The following is a 19,512-nucleotide window of genomic DNA, read 5'->3' on the forward strand; positions in this document are numbered from 1 at the left end:
GCTCCGTCATTGATAACAAGTTGATATAAATATTAATTGTTATGACATATTTAATCATCAATTTAATATTCACATTATTTAAAAAGAATATGTGTATTTTTATATTTTCGTAATTAGAGTGAGTCATTAACAAACTAAAAAATATCCCCTAATGGCAGCTAATTACGTTAATACAGACTCGCCGTCTGGTGGCATCACACGCACATGCAACAAGCTACCCTCCAATTATCTCTTTTGTTTTTTCGAATCATAGTACTATGTTTTATTCCCCAGTATTATTATCTTTTCCATTGTATCTTTGCTAATTTTTCTTATTTATTTCTTGAATATAGGAAATTTCGTGGGTATATCCGCCATAAAAATGAAAAATAATTGATTAGACTCGCGAACTGTGATCTTAAATTTGATAGTCCCACAAAGACCCTAGAAGTTAGTGCTACTAATTCCGTTACAGTTTATATTAACCTATTTACTTTTTGATCTAACCTCTTTCTAAATTTAAAAATAATTTTACTTAAATTTACAATTTTATCCTTAATGAGAAACTTTTATAACCATACAAATATTCTGGGCCCCTTTTTTGAATTATTTAGAATCACAAATTACAAAATTTTTCATTTTTTCTTAAACTCCGTGGTCAGTCAAACAAGTTCACATATTTTTTTTTCTAATTTTGATTATTTAATTGAAATTCCCTGTTGGGTTTTGATTGGTTGTGTTATTACTGTGTTTTCTTGCAAGTATTTCTGTTTTATTTGTTCTTGTGTGTGAAATGAAGAAGTTAACTCTTCATCTTCAGTTACTGTGAACAAAGCCACGATCTTTATTGCATTCACACATTTTAGGACACTGCTGCAGTGATTTTGGATCAATAAACTCGAAATAGAGGATTGATTTTGATTCTTGAGATCATTTGGTGGATTGGGTCTGTTTTTTCTTGGTGAATTTAGTGCATTTTTTTATTAGTTTGTGGCTGATTTTGTGCAAAAATAGGTGAATTTAGTGTAAAGATCCAAACTTTATAGGAAGATTATAAGAGTTGGGTGTGGATGAGAAGGGGGAGGATATGAGAGATGAAGTTGAAAGGTTGAGACTTGAGAGGAGAACAATGACGGCAAGGTCATTGGGTCTTCGTTCTTCAGGGAGTTATGGGTCATTGCAACAAAAGCTATTCCAAAACAGTGGCTCTCCTTTCCAAGCAACACCCCCTGTTCTACCACGTAAGCCCCCTAAAATGTTCAAGAAGAAAGAAGGATTGTTTCTTTGGATCTGCAAATTTGCACCTAGAAAGAAGGTTGGGATGCTGCTATTGTGTGTTGTTTCGGCTGCAGTGTTTGTTTGGGTCTTGTATGTTGGCAAAGGTTTGATTTCTAATTTTCTGAATTCGTGACATTGTTGGATTTTATCTCAAACCATTAGCTTTCATCATATTGGAGCACTATCACTTTAGTTTAGATAGATGTTACAAAATTCTGCCTCGACTTTAATGCTGATTGGAAATATTAATGCGGAACATTTTGGTTATAGTAGTAATATGACATTGATAATCTCATTTACTGTAATGCCATAATTACTTTGGGAATTTCAAAATGATTTTGTCTCAATACCAGTGTTGTGAAGAGCGCGAAGTGAGGAAAAGCGACAACCCCTTTTCGCTTAAAGCGAGAAGCGAGAAGCGAAGCGTTCGCTTTTTTAAAGTGAAGCGGAATTTAAAAAAAAATTAAAATAAATACGAAGGGCAATAAGAACTAAGAATAAAGGATATAAAAATAAGAGGAAGGGCAGTATACCATTCAAGTAAAAAATGGGCAGCATTTCAAATGAAAAACAGTGCAAGAAAATGAAGAAGAAGAAGAAGAAGAAGAAGAAGAAGAAAAAGAAGAGAAGAATGAGAAAGAAGAACTGAAGGGGAAAAAAAAATTCGCTAGCATTTCGCTGTTATTTGGACGCTGAAACAGTGGAAGAAGAAGAAGAAGAAGAGGAAGAAATCACATACCTGGACCAAACTTGATGATCTTGAAGTTGAAAAGTGTAGAAAACTTGGAACTCTAGTCGCCTTTTTTTTTCTCTGTTGCTGCTGGGGTGCTGGTCGATATGTTTTAATAAAAGAACTATTTTAATTAGACAGCTCTTTAAAACAGAGAAGCGCTCGCTTCAGTCGCCTCGCTTCGCATCGTCGCTTCTCGCTTTTTAGTGGGAGCGACCGCTTTTTCATACCTGCTACGCTTCAGACAACAGAAGCGGTGAGTGGGTCGCCTCGCTTCGCTTCTCGCTTTAAGCGAAGGAGCGACCGCTTTTCACAACTCTTCTCAATACAGTCGAGAGTTTCTCCTAGTCTTATCAGTAGTATTAGTAGTATTCTTGTATTTTCTTATTCTTAGATCTTTATTATTACTCGTTGTGTCATTTGCTTCTATTATCTTATTACCTTGTTGTTGCTATAGTTTGTTGCTTCCTTTTCACTATTTCTTGAGCCGAGAGTCTATCGGAAACATCCTCTCTACCTTCACAAGGTAGGGGTAAGGTTTGCATACACATTACCCTCCTTAGACCCCACTTATAGGATTACACTGAGTTTTTTATTGTTGCTGTTGTTGTTTTTGTACAGTTGATGCCATAGTGTTTATTATTTCAAAATTAGAAAGGCTTTGTACTTGGTGGCATTTTGCTTTTATGCTTCTCATAGGTCTTTATTTGATTAGGAGATTTCCTGCTTATGTCTTGTTTACACTCAAAGATTTTCTCACATTGTCCAATCTTATTTTTCTGTTTCATGGTTCTCTTACATTGTCCAATCTTGTTCTTGTGTTTCATGGCTAAGGAAACGGTCTCTATCTTGTTCCATATCCATATCCATATTGCATATCCATATCTGAACGCTAGCGCATACATGAGATGCCCTCCTTTTGTCTTTATTTTTATGAGCTAAACAATTTTCAATTTGGTAATAGGTGAAGATGCACAGGAACTTAACACCTCCATGAATAATAAGGTGTTTCCTCCCGGGACTGGACAGATTAGGGATATTGAGTCAATAGAACAAAAAAATGTTGGAAAAAATGCATCAAACGAGCCTTCCCCGCCTCCACCCCCTGCATATTTTAAAGGATATACTCTTACTGCCTGGGAATCCATGTGAAGGCTTCACATTGCCACCACCCCCAGCAGATAAGAAGAGGATTGGACCAAGGCATAAGTTTGTTCATGACATGGTACTTTTAAATATTTTCTCTTTTGATGAATTGTAAGGGGTGGAGAAGATGTAAGCTTTAATTCTGAACCAATTGTTTTTATTTTTGGTACTTTCAGCATGTCTAGTATGCTATCTACCTGTCGAACAAGCTATTGCGTTAATGCCATATGCACCATCCTTCTCTCCCGTAGTTAGCAATTTGACTTACATTCATGAAGAAAATTTGAGTAAATCCGAATTTGGAGGTTCAGACTTTGGTAGGTTTCCTTCACTGAAGCAGTGGAATGAATATATGATGTAAGAGATTCCATGAGTGTGCACTGCGGGTATGTCCTTTTCTTTTTTCTTCTTTTTCTGTTTTGGCAATTTATGAAGACAAGAAAGTCCATGAGTGCGCACTGGGGTTATCTCTAACTTTGCCCTTTTGTTTGTACTTTGGTAATTCTATGAACACAAGAGAGTGCGTGAGTGTGCACTGAAGCTATGAACTTTTATCTCTTAGAAAATATTTTAAAGCTTTCACTCACAGGGTTATTATTTTTAAATTCTTGCAATTTGTGTCTTCACATATTAGATATTAATGATGCTATTTTACATTAATTACATAATTTGCCAAATTTCTGAGTTTGTCTATTTTGCGCTATTCTTCTGCACATCATTGTGACAGATTTATCAGGGGAGCCAGGCCTGGACATCAGACAAATTTTGACATTGATGATTCCGACCATCTTGCTATGGAATCTTGTCAAGGTGTTGTTGTGGCATCGACAGTATTTGGTACTGATCTGTCAATTCATATAGAGTCACATTGAGTCACTGAACCTGCTGACTATTGTTGTAACAAGTCCTTTTTTTATCAGGTGCTTTTGATTTGATTCGCCAACCACAAAATATAAGTAAATATAGGAACGCCTTCTTCTACCTGTTTGTGGATGAGAAACAGAAAATTTTCTAAGAAATTCAAGTGAACTGGATAGTAGCATGAGAATTGATTTATGGAGAATCGTCGTTGTCCATAACCTACCTTATGATGATCCAAGACGAAATGGAAAGGTAATTATGTGTAATCCTACATTGCCTATATTGAATAATATTGGACTTTGCAGGCATTATTAGTAGAAAAAATGGCCATTTATGAGGGTTCTTACTTCTTTTCATGCTTATGCATGAAAAGAAATTGATGCAAGAGTAGTACATGAATGACTTAAAGGGATACTTGGTGATTTCTGTATTTTATTTTTTCACTAGTTCTACTTTTAAGATAAGCATAACAATTCTCATATCTATGTGGTCATTTATGAAGTCTTATTTCTCCGGAGTTGCTTTTCAATTAATATAAGGTAACCGTAATGTCTGTTCATTTCCAGTGAATATTTTGAAGCAAATGAATGCAGGTGAGAGAAAGTTTTTATGAAAATGTCTTAAATTGATTATAATCTCAAACTCACTACAGCACAATGACGAATTACAGTCAGTGGAGAACTGCAGCTAAGGTTTTAGCTACCAGAACTGCATATTCATAATTGATGAGAAAGCCTTTGATTTTCTTAATAATAGTAAATAAATGTACATGATAAGTGAACTTTGTTTTCTATATATAGTTTGGATCCTTTCTCAAACTTTGAGTCTGTATTGGGACTTAAACATTTTACTTCAATAGCCAATCTCAACTAGCTTGGGATTGAGGTGTAGTAGTTATTGTTGTGTATCATGAAGTCTACAAGCGGAATAAGCCATTAGCTCTATTCTAAGGGGAAATTCTTGAAAGGAGTTGTGCTGATGTGGATTTTTTAAATGATGGTGGTATTCGGGTCAGCTTGCGTGCGCCTTGACTATTCTACTGGGTAACTGCTACCTCCCACCACTGATGTAAATTCTTTTTTTATTAGAAGAAAGAAGAGATAGCATAAGATGCATTACTTTTGATGGTTTTCTTAGTGAGGCAGTGTGAAAAATGCACTAAGTTTTGGTGGAATTTTTTCTTGTTTGATGTATGACCATCTTTCAATTTATTCCATTTGAGTTAGTTGCATCTTTGATACATGAGTAGTCTTCTGGATTTAGTTGTCACTTTACATGAATGGTCTTTTTCGGATAAAGAGACTAGACAATGCTTCATTGATGGTTTCTTTTTGCAATTTGAGTTCATGGAGTGGTATCTTTCATTATTTTAACTAGCAGCCGATAATAGTAAGTTTTGCTCGGTCTATGTATTTTTCTATTATTTGCTACCTGAAATTTCAAACTCTGTGTCGGGGTTTATCGAAAACAGCCTTTCTACCTTCTCAAGATAGGTGTAAGGTTGCGTACACTTTACCCTCCCCAGATCCCATTTGTGGAATTACGCTGGGTTTGTTGTTGTTGAATTTTCAAACTCAAAGAATAGAAAAAGAAAAGCCTTTCAGTTAATCAGTCAACTATGCTTTAATCCCAAAATTTGTTGGGTTGGCTATATGAATTCTACATATCCAAAAGAGAAGTCTTTATTATTAATTTTTGTTTCACTTATGGTGGCATTAGAAATATTATCATCTGTTCTGGAAGTATAGCAGGAACATGATATTTTCCCAGTTGAGTTTTTTTCATATTTCGTCATGTCCACAAGTTCGATATAGTAAATCTTCTTTTGATATGAAACTTCTCTCCCCTATAACATATGTTTATTGACTTCATGCAGGAAGCTTTGTGCTTTCTAACTAGATAAGAGTGACACATATATATTTAGGACTTCAAAATTAATTGAAAAAAGGGGTCTCCGTTTCTCTCTCAGCGCATGATAGCATAACGTGCGCCGCCATGGGGAAGAGAGCTCGGAATCCCTCGCAGAAGGCAATAATGGCACGAGAAACCATTGTTTTGGGTGCGCAGCATCAAAGGAAGAAGGATGATAAGTTGAAAGGAAGTGAAATTCCACTAAAGCAGCTCGAGGAGGAGGGAGCCAATGGAACAGTACCATGCATGGATGAACTGACCGAACAAGGGGAATTTGAAGAACAAGGAAGTGAAATCATGCCAATCGTAAGTTAATTAGGATCACAGGTCAGGGAATTGGTGGAAGGAACATCATCGGCACCACAACAATGGAAGGAGGTGGTGGAATCTGGGGCTGGTAAAAGAAAACTGTCATGGGCTGATGAAGCTGAAGCTTCACCGGAGCTGAATGCTAAGGGTTCCATTTGGGACAATTTTGATATAACTAAGGTAACAAATGCTGGTTTCAAACTCGAATTTGTAGAACCTGAAATACATGATGAGGCACTTGTTTGTGAAATTGAAGTAGAGGACATAAGCTCAGAGATAGAGTACTGGAAATCAGCAATAGTGTGTTATTTTCTGGGAGCTCACCCGCCATTCTCAGTACTTAACGGGTATATGCGTAGACTCTGGGGTAAACATGGTATAAATAAGGTATCTATGTTGAAGAATGAGATTGTGTTGGTGAGGTTTGATTCAGAGATAGGGAAGAATGAGGTGTTACAAAGGGGTATATATCTATTTGACAACAAACCTGTCATTGTGAAAGCATGGCATGCAGACATGGAATTCACCAAAGAAGAGTTGTACACAGTCCCTATATGGGTTAAATTGCCTGGGCTGGACTTCAAATATTGGAGCCCCAAAGGCCTAACCAAAATTGGGAGCTTAATAGGAAGACCATTGAGAGTTGACAGTCACACAGAAAGGAGGGTGGGGGCTGAGCTTTGCACGACTTTTGGTAGAGGTTCAAATGGATACAAAGTTACCTGACAAAGTTTTCTTTAAGAATGAGAAAGGCCTGCTAATGGAACAGAAAATGCAGTACAATTGGAAGCCAACTTTGTGTAAAGTGTGCAAGAAATATGGACATGATGACCAAGTATGTAGGGCAAGGAAACAACAGCAACCGGCAGGTACCAAAACAACAGAGGACACTATTGGGAAAAAAGATGAATTAGGAGCAAAACAAGGGATTCAAGTAAATGATAAGGAGGAAGTAGCAGAGGACAGGCAAAGTATAGGCAACAACACTGCAACAGGACAGCAAAACACTCAGCCTAGGCAGGGCAATGCAGGATGGGTGACTCATTTAAATGCTGCAAGGCCAACAGGTCGATAGTCACAACAGGGTAAGGGAGAAGGAGATAAAAGTTATCAAAATAATTTTCAATTGTTGGAGATGAATGATAATGATAATAATGAGAGCAGTGCAACTAAAGTTGTTAGAAATATGGGAGGGAAAGTACCTCCTCTAAGTGGTAATGGATAACATGTTATGTTGGAATGTTAGGGGTATGAATGCCCTTAACAAACAAAAGGAGGTGAAACTCCTTTGTAATAAAGAAGAGATAGGATTGATTGGTACGTTGGAAACAAAAATAAAGGCTGAGAAAATAGACCAAGTGGCCAGTAAGCTATTTGGTGGGTGGGGGTGTATAACAAACTTGAGGGAGCACTATAATGGGAGAATTTGGTTGGCATGGAGACAAGAGTATTTCAAAATGAACCTTATATCTATGAATGCACAAGTAGTCACTTGTGAGGTTACTCACAACAGCCTGCAAGCTACTTTTATGATGACTATAGTGTATGCTTTTAATACAAAGGAAGATAGAAGAAGTCTATGGAGTTATTTAGATGTAGTGAGTAGAAGTATGGGGAGTCCATGGATTGTTATGGGAGACTTCAATTCTGTATTACACATTGAAGATGGAGTGGGAGGGAATTTTATAACTATGGCTGAAATAGCAGAGTTTCATCAATGTATAGAAGAGTGTGCTCTGGTTGAGCTACCAACAAGTGGAAGCAGGTATACATGGAATGACAGACATGGTGACAGTAGGATCTTATCAAAAATTGACTGGGTGTTCATCAATACTGATTGGCTCAATTCTATGCCAATCTTTATGGCACAATATCTAGAAGAGGGGATCAGTGACCACTGCCCACTCAAGTTATCAACTGCAAATACACCTATGAGGGCTAAAGCTGCTTTCAAATACTGCAATGTATGGGCCACTCACCCTAACTTGCTTGATGTAGTCAAGGAGGTCAAGGAGGGATGGGAACACGAAATAATAGGGTGCAGTATGTTCAGAGTTGTCAAGAAATTAAAGTTGCTGAAGCAAAAACTTAAAGTGCTAAATATAAGTTATTTCAACAATATTGTTGCAACAGCTGATGCAGATAGGTTGGCTCTTGCTAGAGTGCAAGCAGAACTTCATAGTAACCCACTAGGTGCTAGGCTGCAGGCAGAAGAATTGCGGCAGTTTCAAAAGTTTAAAAGGCCATCTTATCTAGCTGAAGTATACCTACAACAGAGGAGCAAAGTTACATGGCTTAAGCTGGGGATGATAATAATAGATACTTCTTTTTTGTGATAAAACACAGAAGATTACAAGAAGTTATATAATCCAGTTAGCTGACAAACACGGAAGAATGAAATCAGATCAAAAAGAAATTACAGAGATATCTGTGGACTATTACCAAGAGTTGCTAGGAATAAATGGTAGGAACATGACACATGCTTTTCAAAGCTTTATGAAGAATGGGAAGACACTGTCAACTACTCAACACATGCAGTTGTTAAGGCCATATACAACTGCAAAGGTGAAATCTGCCATGTTCAGTATTGATGAAACAAAAAGTCCTGAACCAGATGGTTATGGGAGTGGTTTTTATAAAGCATCATGGTCAATTATTGGTGAGGATGCGACTAATGCAGTCCTGGAATTTCTTGAGAATGGGCAACTACTTACACAGATAAATTCTACAATCATATCTCTTATACCAAAAGTGGATAATCCCCTGCAGGCTAGCCAATTCAGGCCTATCTCATGTTGCAATGTTCTCTACAAGTGTATTTCTAAGATCCTTTGTAAGAGATTAAGGAAAGCCATTCCAATGGTTGTAGCAGACAACCAAGCAGCTTTCATAGAAGAAAGATCTCTATTTCATAATGTGCTCATATGTTATGACATATTGAGGCATTACAACAGGAAAAATACCCCAAGGTGTTTGATGAAGATTGACCTAAAGAAAGCCTATAATATGGTTAGATGGGAATTTCTGGAGGAAGTGCTTAAAGGCTATAGATTTAAATGCCATTTATACACTTGATCATGGTGTGTTACAACAACTACATTTACAGTAAAAGTGAATGGTGGTGGATTTGGCTATTTTGAGGGAAAGAGAGGTCTTAGACAAGGAGATCCCATGTCTCAATTGCTGTTTGTTCTAGTCATGGAGTATCTAACTAGAGTGTTGAGCAAAATGAGTGAGCTTCCAGACTTCTAGTTTCATCCTATGTACAAGAGTACTAAGCTTATTCACATCATTTTTGCTGATGACCTGATGTTGTTTTGCAAAGGCAATATCCAGTCCATTCACTGAATGATGGAAGTAGTGAATCACTTTAGTGAAGCTTCAAGATTGGTGGCTAATATGAAAAAATCTAATATTTTCCTAGCAGGGATGAATATTGAATTAAAGCAGACAATCCTAAGTAACACAGGCTTCTCAATGGGTACTTTACCTATGAGATTTCTGGGGTAACCTTTAACATCAAAGAAGTGGAGTAAAGTTGAATGCCATCAACTAGTGGAGAAGATTATAAAGAAAATTAATTCTGGCTATGCAAAACAGTTATCCTATGCTGGTAGACTGCAAGTTATTAATGTTGTTCTCTTTGCAGTATATAATTTTTGGGGAGCTGTCTTTATACTTCCACAAAGTGTCATTAAGGAAGTAGATAGAAAGTGCAGGGAGTATCTATGGGGTAGCACTGAAGGGCATAGGAAAATGGCACTGGTAGCATGGGACTTACTATGTAGGCCAAAGAAGTATGGAGTTTTAAACATCAAGGGATGTAAGCTATGGAATGTTGCATCTGTAGGAAAACTGTTATGGCAACTAGTGACTAATAAGGAAGTGTTGTGGGTGAGATGGGTGCATGATGTGTATATGAAGACATGTAGGAGCATTTGGGATCACCAACCACCTGCGGATTGTAGCTGGTATTGGAAGAAGATCAATGGACTAAAACATAGCATGGCTCAATGGTACAATGGGAATACTTATACCTTGACTGGAAATGGTGCTTATTCTGTTTCAAGCAGTTATATATTGCAATGCTTGGTCATATGTCAAGATGTTGGGAAATGAATTTGGTATGGAGTGGAGTTATGCTACCCAAGCACAAATTTGTGTTGTGGTTAGCAAACCAACAAAAGTTGCAAACTAAGGAGAGACTGTTGCAGATGCATATTGCTATCACTGGAGATGCTGGATGCTGCATGTGTGACTTGGGAGTACTAGAATCTCGGCAGCATCTTTTGGTGATTGTTGTTGGGTGAAGTCCATGAGAGGAGCATTGACAAGGTGGTTGGACATCAATATACCAGACATGGCAATACCTGAGACTTTGCAGTAGATTAGAAGGAGGCACTGGAAGCAATTTAGAAAAGAAGTAGCATCAACAATAATAGGTGCAATAGCATACCATACTTGGCAAGCTAGGAACTGAAAAATTTTTAGACAAATCAACTTGAACATGGAATTTTGTATTGGTCAAATCAAAAAAGAGCTCACAAAAAGACTGAGAATGCATGTAGAGTCCAAAAAAGCAAGGCAGTGTCCATTGTTGATACAAAGATTGTGTAGTTAGTTTGTTCTTGGTTCGAATTCATGTATTTAGTCAAATATATTTGAGGTCGTACGGGAATGTGCCTAGTACACTCGATGCTCGAAGGATGTAAAGCTTTTGGTTGTTATGGTAATATTCACAGATTATTACCCAAAAAAAGAAAAGAAAAATAAAGAGTGACACATATACGTAACTATTTTATTTTATGTTTTGCATTTCTTGTTCTTATCATAATTATATTTCTTTTGGCCTTCTGGTCCACTTGGTATTTGTGTGTATGCTCCGGACACTACTAACCGAATGAATTGAGAAAACTGCTTACCAACTGAGAGCCAAATGTTGCATTGTTAGCTGAGAGCTTCTTTTATTAAGGAGTGTCTTGTATGGATTTTGTACAAGTGAGTATTTATTGCCATTGCAGGTCCCAAAGCTTTTGCTGCAAAAGCTTTTCCCAAATGCTCGTTATTCCCTATGGGTTGATGCAAAATTTGAACTTGTTTTGGATCCATATCAAATACCTGAAAGGCATACGCATATCTCAACGCACATTTCATATTTACATTAGCAAATATCATGCTTAGCCACCGTATTGTCTTCTATGGGTTTATTTCATGTCCTGACTAAAGACACCAGGTTTTCTCCTTGAGTACTGTAGCATTAGGGGCCACCCAGGTGGTTTTCTAAGAGGTAAAGTTATGCTTCCTGCAAATTTGTTATTGGACATTCTTAATCAAACCGTCAATATAGAAGGAAAAAATAGTTGTTCGCGAAGTGTACGTCTTGGGAATATGGGTCTTACTCTAACATGTCACTAATTCCTAGTCTGAGATATGCTTACGATTTTGTCATGATAGTTGAATATTGTGCAACTCTCCAACTAGTCTTTTTTTATGTTAGGCGCTTTACAAGGATAAAGAAGTCATACTGCTCACTACTGCATGACTTAAAGTGTAAAACTAAGAATGTGAAAGGGCCTATTAGCCTTTGTTATTAGAGGAAACTATCTTGCTGTGAAGGTCAATATCCTTCTGACAAATGGTTATAGAACTCTGCGAATGTTGAATCCAAGCTTTCTGATTCAGATATCTTTCTGTGTTCTGCTCAACCTTCTTAGTTGAAGTTTCCTCATTTCTCTATCAGATTTTTGTGAGGAAAAATGCCAGCATTGCAATATCAAGACACTACAGGCGCTTTGATGTGTTTGTAGAAGCAGAAGCTAATAAAGCAGCTTCTAAGTTTGACAATGCTTCCATAGATTTCCAGGTCGACTTCTATAAAAAAGAAGGCCCAACTCCATATACCAGAGCTAAACTTCCTATCACGAGTGGTTAGTGTGTGATACTTATGTTTCTTAACTTTCTTTACTTCTAATGAATATAATTCCTCCCCACTGATCCCTTCTTAAACTTGGCCATTTTTTGTTTTATAAACCACTTGAGCATACTAATACTATTATGTTTTCAGATGTTCGTGAGGGTGTGTAATTGTAAAAGAGCATATTCCAATCTCCAATCTCTTTACTTGTCTTTGGTTTAATGAAGTGGACCGCTTTACTCCAAGAGACCAAATTAGCTTTGCCATTGTGAGAGACAAGATAACGGCAAAGACAAATTAGACTGTGAATATGTTCTTAGATTGTGAACGGAAAACGTTTTGTGGTTCAGGTGATCCTCAAGTCCCTACCCTTTGGATTGAGTTACTTTGAAGTCTAATTAACAGAATCGGAAAACAAAGAGCTGCTTCCTTACCTGTATATTGTTTCTTGAGAACTTACATAAATAGTCATAATAGGCTAACGAGGGTGCCTGATTAGTGTTACTGCTAGACGTTTCTGGATTTTTCTGTATTAATTCTCGTGGTCTTAGTGGGGAAAATGCAATATGCAGTTGCTACTGCTGATCCACATCTGATAGCAGTTTACTGCCGTCTAGCTCTTGAAATCCCTTTCTTTTCTCTTTCTTTCTGACATGATAATTACATCCTACATTGTTGAATAATAAACTTCTGCAATGCTTATTTCATAATGTGTCGTACTTTGCTTGATCTCTGTTATATGATAGATTAATTATCATACTTTTTGCTATTTGTAGGGTTATCACAAAGATGTTCTTGAGCACCGGTCTCCCCCACCTCCACCTGGTGCTGTTGCGGTTGTTCATCCTTTACCGCCCGTGATTGATGACACTCTGAGCAACTGTAAGGGACGGGTCTCTTATCTAGTATAGGTCTGTTGGGCTTTTTCTTTCCGAGTCTAATTGATTAGTAAAGGCCTTCTCCTTTTTACTTGGTCTGCCCAGTTGGTTAATGCCTTAGTAGAAGTGAAGACTCAACTCTAGAAGATTACCACGTGTCCTTAACGTGTCCTTGAATTAATGGGTCTGTTATTTTCTTTTGTTTGTATTAGCTCAGTCCTAGTTGTTCTTTAAATATCATCAGAGTCTGTACGAGGAGGGAGAATATTATTATGAAGAATTTCTATCATTTCTTTTGATTTTCATTTGCTACTGCTCTATCGAGCTAATCACAGCTCAAGTGTTACATTTGGTATCAAGAGCCTGAATCTTGGCAACGATGGTCGATAAACAACGTGGTACTCCGACGGATGAGGCTGTGAAACGATTGGAATCTCAGTTTCAAGACTTTGCTGTCGATACCGCAAAGAAATTCGATAAGCAGAATGTTTTTGAAACAAAGATGTTGGATCTCGCGGAATCCACTAAACAAATACAAGAAATGATACTGATGCAGCTAAGCTTGAACAAAACTCAAGGTCTGGTGGCCGCCACATGTTCACCGGCAGTGATGAGCTTTGGTGGTTTTGCCATGGAATCTGGGCAGTCTTCAGTTGTTGGTAATTATCACTCTAACACTTCAACTCCCTCTCAAACAACCACCGGCACCACTAGTGGGAACGTCTCACACACGCCTTCATCTTTTCCGTTAAACCAACCTTTTCCAATGAACCTTATTTTTTCTTCTAGCCAAATTCACACTCCATTATCGTCTCACCCATTTAACCCGTCAGCTGTAGCTTTTACACCACCCAGCACCGCTCCTTTTGTCTCATTGGGCCAATCTTCATCTTCACCTTCGTGTCAACCCCTGAACCCCATGTAACAGCTTATCGATCCACAAATAGTTTTTCTTCGACAATCCATTATATGAGACCAACCAAATTCATCTGCCTTCGTCATATGGTCAATATTATTATCAGGGCCCAGTAGTTCTGTTTGGATCATTCAACCAACCAGCTATTGGTTGGTCTAACCACACTCCTAATACTCTGGATTGGTATGGGGCCTAATTACATCATCTTAAATTGCCACTAGCCAAACTGGCTTTTCCGGAATTTGATGAACTTAATCCACACAGCTGGATTCGTAGATGTAACAAATATTTTGAGTTGTATTAAGTTCATGATGACACCAAAATAATTTATGTTGCAATACACTTGAAAGATTTTGTTGACAACTGGTTTGACAGCTACGTGCTTGATAGGGGTGGTCGTGTGATGTGGCCTACCTTTTGTGTGGATGTGTGTAAACGATTTGGCAACAATAGACCCGTAGGGGTAACATCAGAGTGTAATCGTTTGTCACAAATTGATGATGTTGAAAGTTATCAACGATGATTTGAAGAATTAAGATGTTTAATTTCTTTGAATAACCCATTGTTGTGTGAGTCCTATTTTGTGGAGTACTTTATTGGGGGTTTGAAACCTGATATTCTGCCACTAGTAGAGTATGCTAATCCCAGAGCATTGATGGATGCATATAATTGTGCCAAACTTCATGAACAATCCTTCGATGCCCTTTACCAGCAGATGTATTCCCAATGGACCAAGAAACTTTTCACACAATTTTTCAGGCCCATTTTCCCCCTAGCTCCAGTAAAAAGCCCAAATGTTGTTACCCTTAAATACCCAGCAAACCGAAAAATGTCCTTAGAAGAAATGCGTGCAAAGAACCTGTGTTATAAGTGTCTAGACAAATATCATCCCGGTCACCAGTGTAAATCAAAAGCAGTACAAGCGATGGAAGGGGAAGAGTTTTGCGACGCTGCTGAGGTTTTGCCAGAAGAAGGGCAAGAGGAAGTAGTGGAAGGACATGATCAGAGGGAAGTGTCCATTAATGCCATAATGGGCCATGACAAGACTCCTTCGACCATTAAAATTTTGGGCTGGGTTAAGAAGCATCAGATGATAATTTTGATTGACAGTGGATCCACTCACAGTTTCATGGATCCACAATTAGTGAAATTATTGTCAAGCCCTACTGATTTCTTACCTAGGCCCATGCGCGTAAAGGTGGTCAATGGTCAGTATGTGTGGTGTCATGAACATAGCAAGCAATTTAAGTAGAAGATGCATGAGTTGGAGTTCACTTTTGATATGAAATTTCTTAAGGTAGGGGGTTGTGACATGGTACTAGGAATGGATTGGATTGACACTATGGCACCTATTGTTTTACATACAAAACCACTGAGTATATCATTTATTAGGGACTCCAAAGTGGTTCATTTACTGGGACATACGGAGATTCACCCCCAACGGAAGTGGATGCTAGAAAGATCAGGAGGTTGCTCTACACTGGACAATGCAATTATGTAGCCCAACTATTATTGGCAGAAAAGTCTAAGATAGGGGATGAAATCCCAGAAGAGGTACAAAAGTTATTGAGCATTTACTCAGAATTGTTTCAAGAGCAATAGGCCCTACCTCAAGCTAGGCCTTGTGACCATGCAATTGAGTTGTTACCAGGTTCTAAACTAGTCAACCTTAGGCCGTATCGCTACTCATTCGAACAAAAAAATGCCATTGAGGATATTGTAGCTAATATGCTAAAGGCTAACACCGTGACCACGAGTGTATCTTCTTTTGCCTCACCAGTCTTGTTGGTAAAGAAAAAAGACTCGAGTTGGAGATTGTGCGTAGACTATAGGAAGCTCAATGAGATTACAGTAAAAAATAAATATCCTATCCCTGTTGTTGAAGATTTACTTGATGAACTGTTTGGTGCCAAGTTTTTCTCCAAACTGGATTTGCATTCGGGGTACCATCAAATCCGAATGAAGGCGGGTGATGAGCACAAAACTGCTTTTAAAACCCATCACGGGCTTTGGGAATTTCGAGTGATGCCTTTTGGTCTTACTAACGCACCTGCAACATTCCAGACTCTCATGCACCAAATATTTGGCTCATTTTTAAGGAATTTTATGCTAGTATTTTTTGATGATATCTTAATTTATAGCACCTCCTTACATGACCACCTCAAGCATTTACAAATGGTGTTTGATCTTTTGAAGGCCAACCAATTATTTGCAAAGTTGGCAAAGTGCAGTTTTGCTCAAAAACAAATTGAGTACTTAGGCCACATTATTTCTACTGAAGGAGTCAGTACTGATGGGGCTAAAGTATAGGCTATGTTGAGTTGGGCCTTACCTAAATCGGTCAAAGAGTTAAGGAGATTTCTGGGCCTTACTGGTTATTACAGGCGATTTATTAAAGATTTTGCTCTAATTAGCAAGCCTCTAAGTGAGTTACTCAAAAAAGGTGGTTTCCAATGGACAGAGAAGGCAACCAAGGCCTTTGAGGAGCTTAAACAAGCCATGGTGAAAGTCCCTTGTGTTAGCATTACCTAACTTCACAGTACCATTTATTGTGGAAGTGAATGCGAGTGGAAGAGGCATTGGGGAAGTTTTGACACAAGGAGGTCGGCCTATTGCTTATTTGAGTCAATCTTTAAGCACAAAACACCTTGGGCTATCTACTTACGAAAAAGAATTGATTGCTCTCCTCTATGCAGTTAATAAGTGGAGACATTATTTGCAACCAAATCATTTCATAATTAAAACTGATCATTTCAGTTTAAAATTTTTGAAAGACCAGAGAATCACCACTTCTTTACAACATAAAGGTGTTACTAAGCCATTAGGCCTCAGTTACGAAATACAGTTTTGTAAAGGAATTGAAAATATGACTGCAGATGCATTATCTAGGAAATTTGAGGAAGGAACTTGTGATGGACTTTCAGTTGTGCAGCTCAGCTGGGTGAGAGAGATAATAGAGAGCTATGAAGGAGACCAACAGATCCAAGACCTCATCGCTAAGCTTTCTATTGACCCAAATTCAATACCATATGTTCAATATCAACAAGGTATCATCAGGCATCAAGGTCGTATATGGGTTGAAAGTAGTGGTCAGCTAAGGAGGAAACTCATTTCAGAGTTCCATAGATCTTCCTGGGGAGGTCATTCAGGGGTGTTAACTACTCAACAACGTATCAGGAATGTCTTCTATTGGCCTGCTACTTTACAAAATGTAAAGAATCAAATCAGAGAATGTGAGGTCTGCCAAAGAAACAAAGATGAAAATGTGTCTTACCCAGGTTTGCTACAACCATTACCCATTCCTACTCGAGCTTGGGAACATGTGGCGATGGACTTTATAAGTGGTCTGCCAAAATCATAAGGAAAAGATTCAGTTCTGGTAGTAATCGATATATACACCAAATACTCTCATTTTTTTGCATTAACCCACCCATACACTGCTTCACAGATTGCACAGGTCTTCCTTGATAATGTATGTAAATTACATGGCTTACCTACTTCTATTGTATCAGACCGTGACCCCATTTTCATCAGTACATTTTGGAGAGAGCTTTTTAAAGGACTTAAGGCTCAATTGAAACCAAGCTCGGCATATCACCCCCAAACCGACGGACAATCTGAAAGGTTGAATCGTTGTTTGGAGACGTACCTCAGATGCATGACATGCCATAAACCTACAGATTGGAGCAAGTGGCTCGCGCAAGCAGAATTTTGGTACAACTCGAACTTCCATAGCTGCTTGGGAATGTCTCCTTTTAAGGCTCTCTATGGCTATGAGCCTCCAATGCCCACTTTTGAACTGGTTGCTCAGACCAAAGTTGATTCTGTGGATCAATTATTGAGGGATCATCAGCTGATGGATAAAATGTTGAAGGATAATTTAATTCGGGCACAAAATCGAATGAAACATTTTGCTAATAATAGAAGAAGTGAGAGGAATTTTGAAGTATGTGATTGGGTCTTCCTGAAATTGCAGCCCTACCGACAAAGTTCAGTAGCATTGCGGCGCAATTTGAAGCTTTCAACTAGATTTTTCGGACCTTACGAGGTAGTGCGCAAAATCGGTTATGTGGCTTACGAGCTCAAATTGCCAGAGGGATCAAAAATTCACCCAGTCTTCCATGTGTCTCAGCTCAAGAAGAAGATAGGAGATCAAATAGTGGCTTCGCATGACCCTCCTTATTGCACAAATGACGGGAGAATTCTGACTGAGCCCATTATACATTTTAGAACGAAGAATGATCAAGAAGGGAAATCGAGGAGTGGTACAATGGCTAGTTCAGTGGGCGAATTTGCCGGCAGAGGAAGCTACATGGGAGGATCCTGCATTTCTCTGTTCTCAATTTCCTGGATTTAATCCATGAACCTCTGTCAAGGTTCTTTAAGGGGAGTGGAATGTAAGGGACGGGTCTCTTATCTAGTATAGGTCTATTGGGCTTTTTCTTTCCGAGTCCAATTGATTAGTAAAGGCCTTCTCCTTTTTAGTTGGTCAGCCCAGTTGGGTATTAGCCTTAGTAGAAGTGAAGACTCAACTCTAGAAAATTACCGCGTGTCCTTAACGTGTCCTTAAATTAATAGGTCTGTTATTTTCTTTTGTTTGTATTAGCTCAGTCCTAGTTGTCCTTTAAATATCATCAGAGTCTGTACGAGGAGGGAGAATTATTATTATGAAGAATTTCTATCATTTCTTTTGATTTTCATTTTTTGTCTTTCATTTGCTACTGCTCTATCGAGCTAATCATAGCTCAAGTGTTACAGCAACCTACCCAATGTTTTCAACATCAAGTTTCAGTACTAGTCCAGTAAAACAAAATACCCGTGAAGCGTGGGAGAGAAAGGAAATCCAGAAGTCATAGAAAAATTATTCCTGGTAGTAGAGATCTCAACTTAAGATAAATATTTGTTTTAGGCAAATTCTTACTATGTTTTTCCTTCCCCGAACTCAAGGATACCGGTTTCTTGGGGTTAGGAACTGTGCACGATGAGTGTTGTTTGCAGAAAGGTAGCATCAAATTTTTTCATATATTCTTTTAGGAGGTGGCCAATTTATTATTTTTTGTTGTACATAATTGAGAGTCTTATAAACGTTATCAAATCACAGTCCATCATATACGGGACATAAATGGCAAGCTTCATTTTCAATCTGCCCATAGAACTGTTGCTTCTGAGGAAAGAAGGAATTCACTTTTGTTGTGACCAAAATCTTGATTTTGTTAATGCTGATCAGTAGTTTCCAACAGTAATTGGGATGAAATCGCGGTATGGTTAGAGATGGCAAAGGGGCGGGACGGTTGCGGTGCGAGTTCAACCTTAACCTACATAGAGTTCAACCCCCACAGCCCCACGCTGCATAACAAAACATTATGTTTTCGCCCTGCAAAAACCTGCCCCCAAAGCAAAAATTCCTTTTTTCATTTTTAACAAGTAGTTTCTCTTTGAATTTTTTTTTTACCGATGACCTTCTTTTCTCTGTTCGCTCCAGCTATGCCAATAATCTATTCCATGTATGTCTTCTACTAATATTGTTAGAAAATATCTTTTCGCATATTACTCCATAATAAAGTAGTAGTTTGATTAGTGAGTTAATTAT

General features: G+C 38.1%; 1 long non-coding RNA gene and 1 pseudogene across 1 annotated transcript; one reads left to right on the top strand and one right to left on the bottom strand.

Moving 5' to 3' along the window:
- The first annotated feature begins 212 nt into the window (after positions 1-212).
- Positions 213-13,305, top strand: LOC104106273 (probable hexosyltransferase MUCI70; annotated as a pseudogene).
- A 442-nt stretch (positions 13,306-13,747) lies between these two features.
- On the bottom strand, positions 13,748-18,341 carry LOC138906545 (uncharacterized). The gene is made up of 2 exons (XR_011413985.1): positions 17,353-18,341; positions 13,748-17,268 (listed from the first exon to the last, which is right to left on the bottom strand). It is a non-coding gene; the product is annotated as an uncharacterized lncRNA (long non-coding RNA).
- Positions 18,342-19,512: the final 1,171 nt, after the last annotated feature.

The sequence above is a fragment of the Nicotiana tomentosiformis genome, chromosome 2, assembly GCF_000390325.3.
Source record: "Nicotiana tomentosiformis chromosome 2, ASM39032v3, whole genome shotgun sequence".
Lineage (NCBI taxonomy): Eukaryota > Viridiplantae > Streptophyta > Magnoliopsida > Solanales > Solanaceae > Nicotiana > Nicotiana tomentosiformis.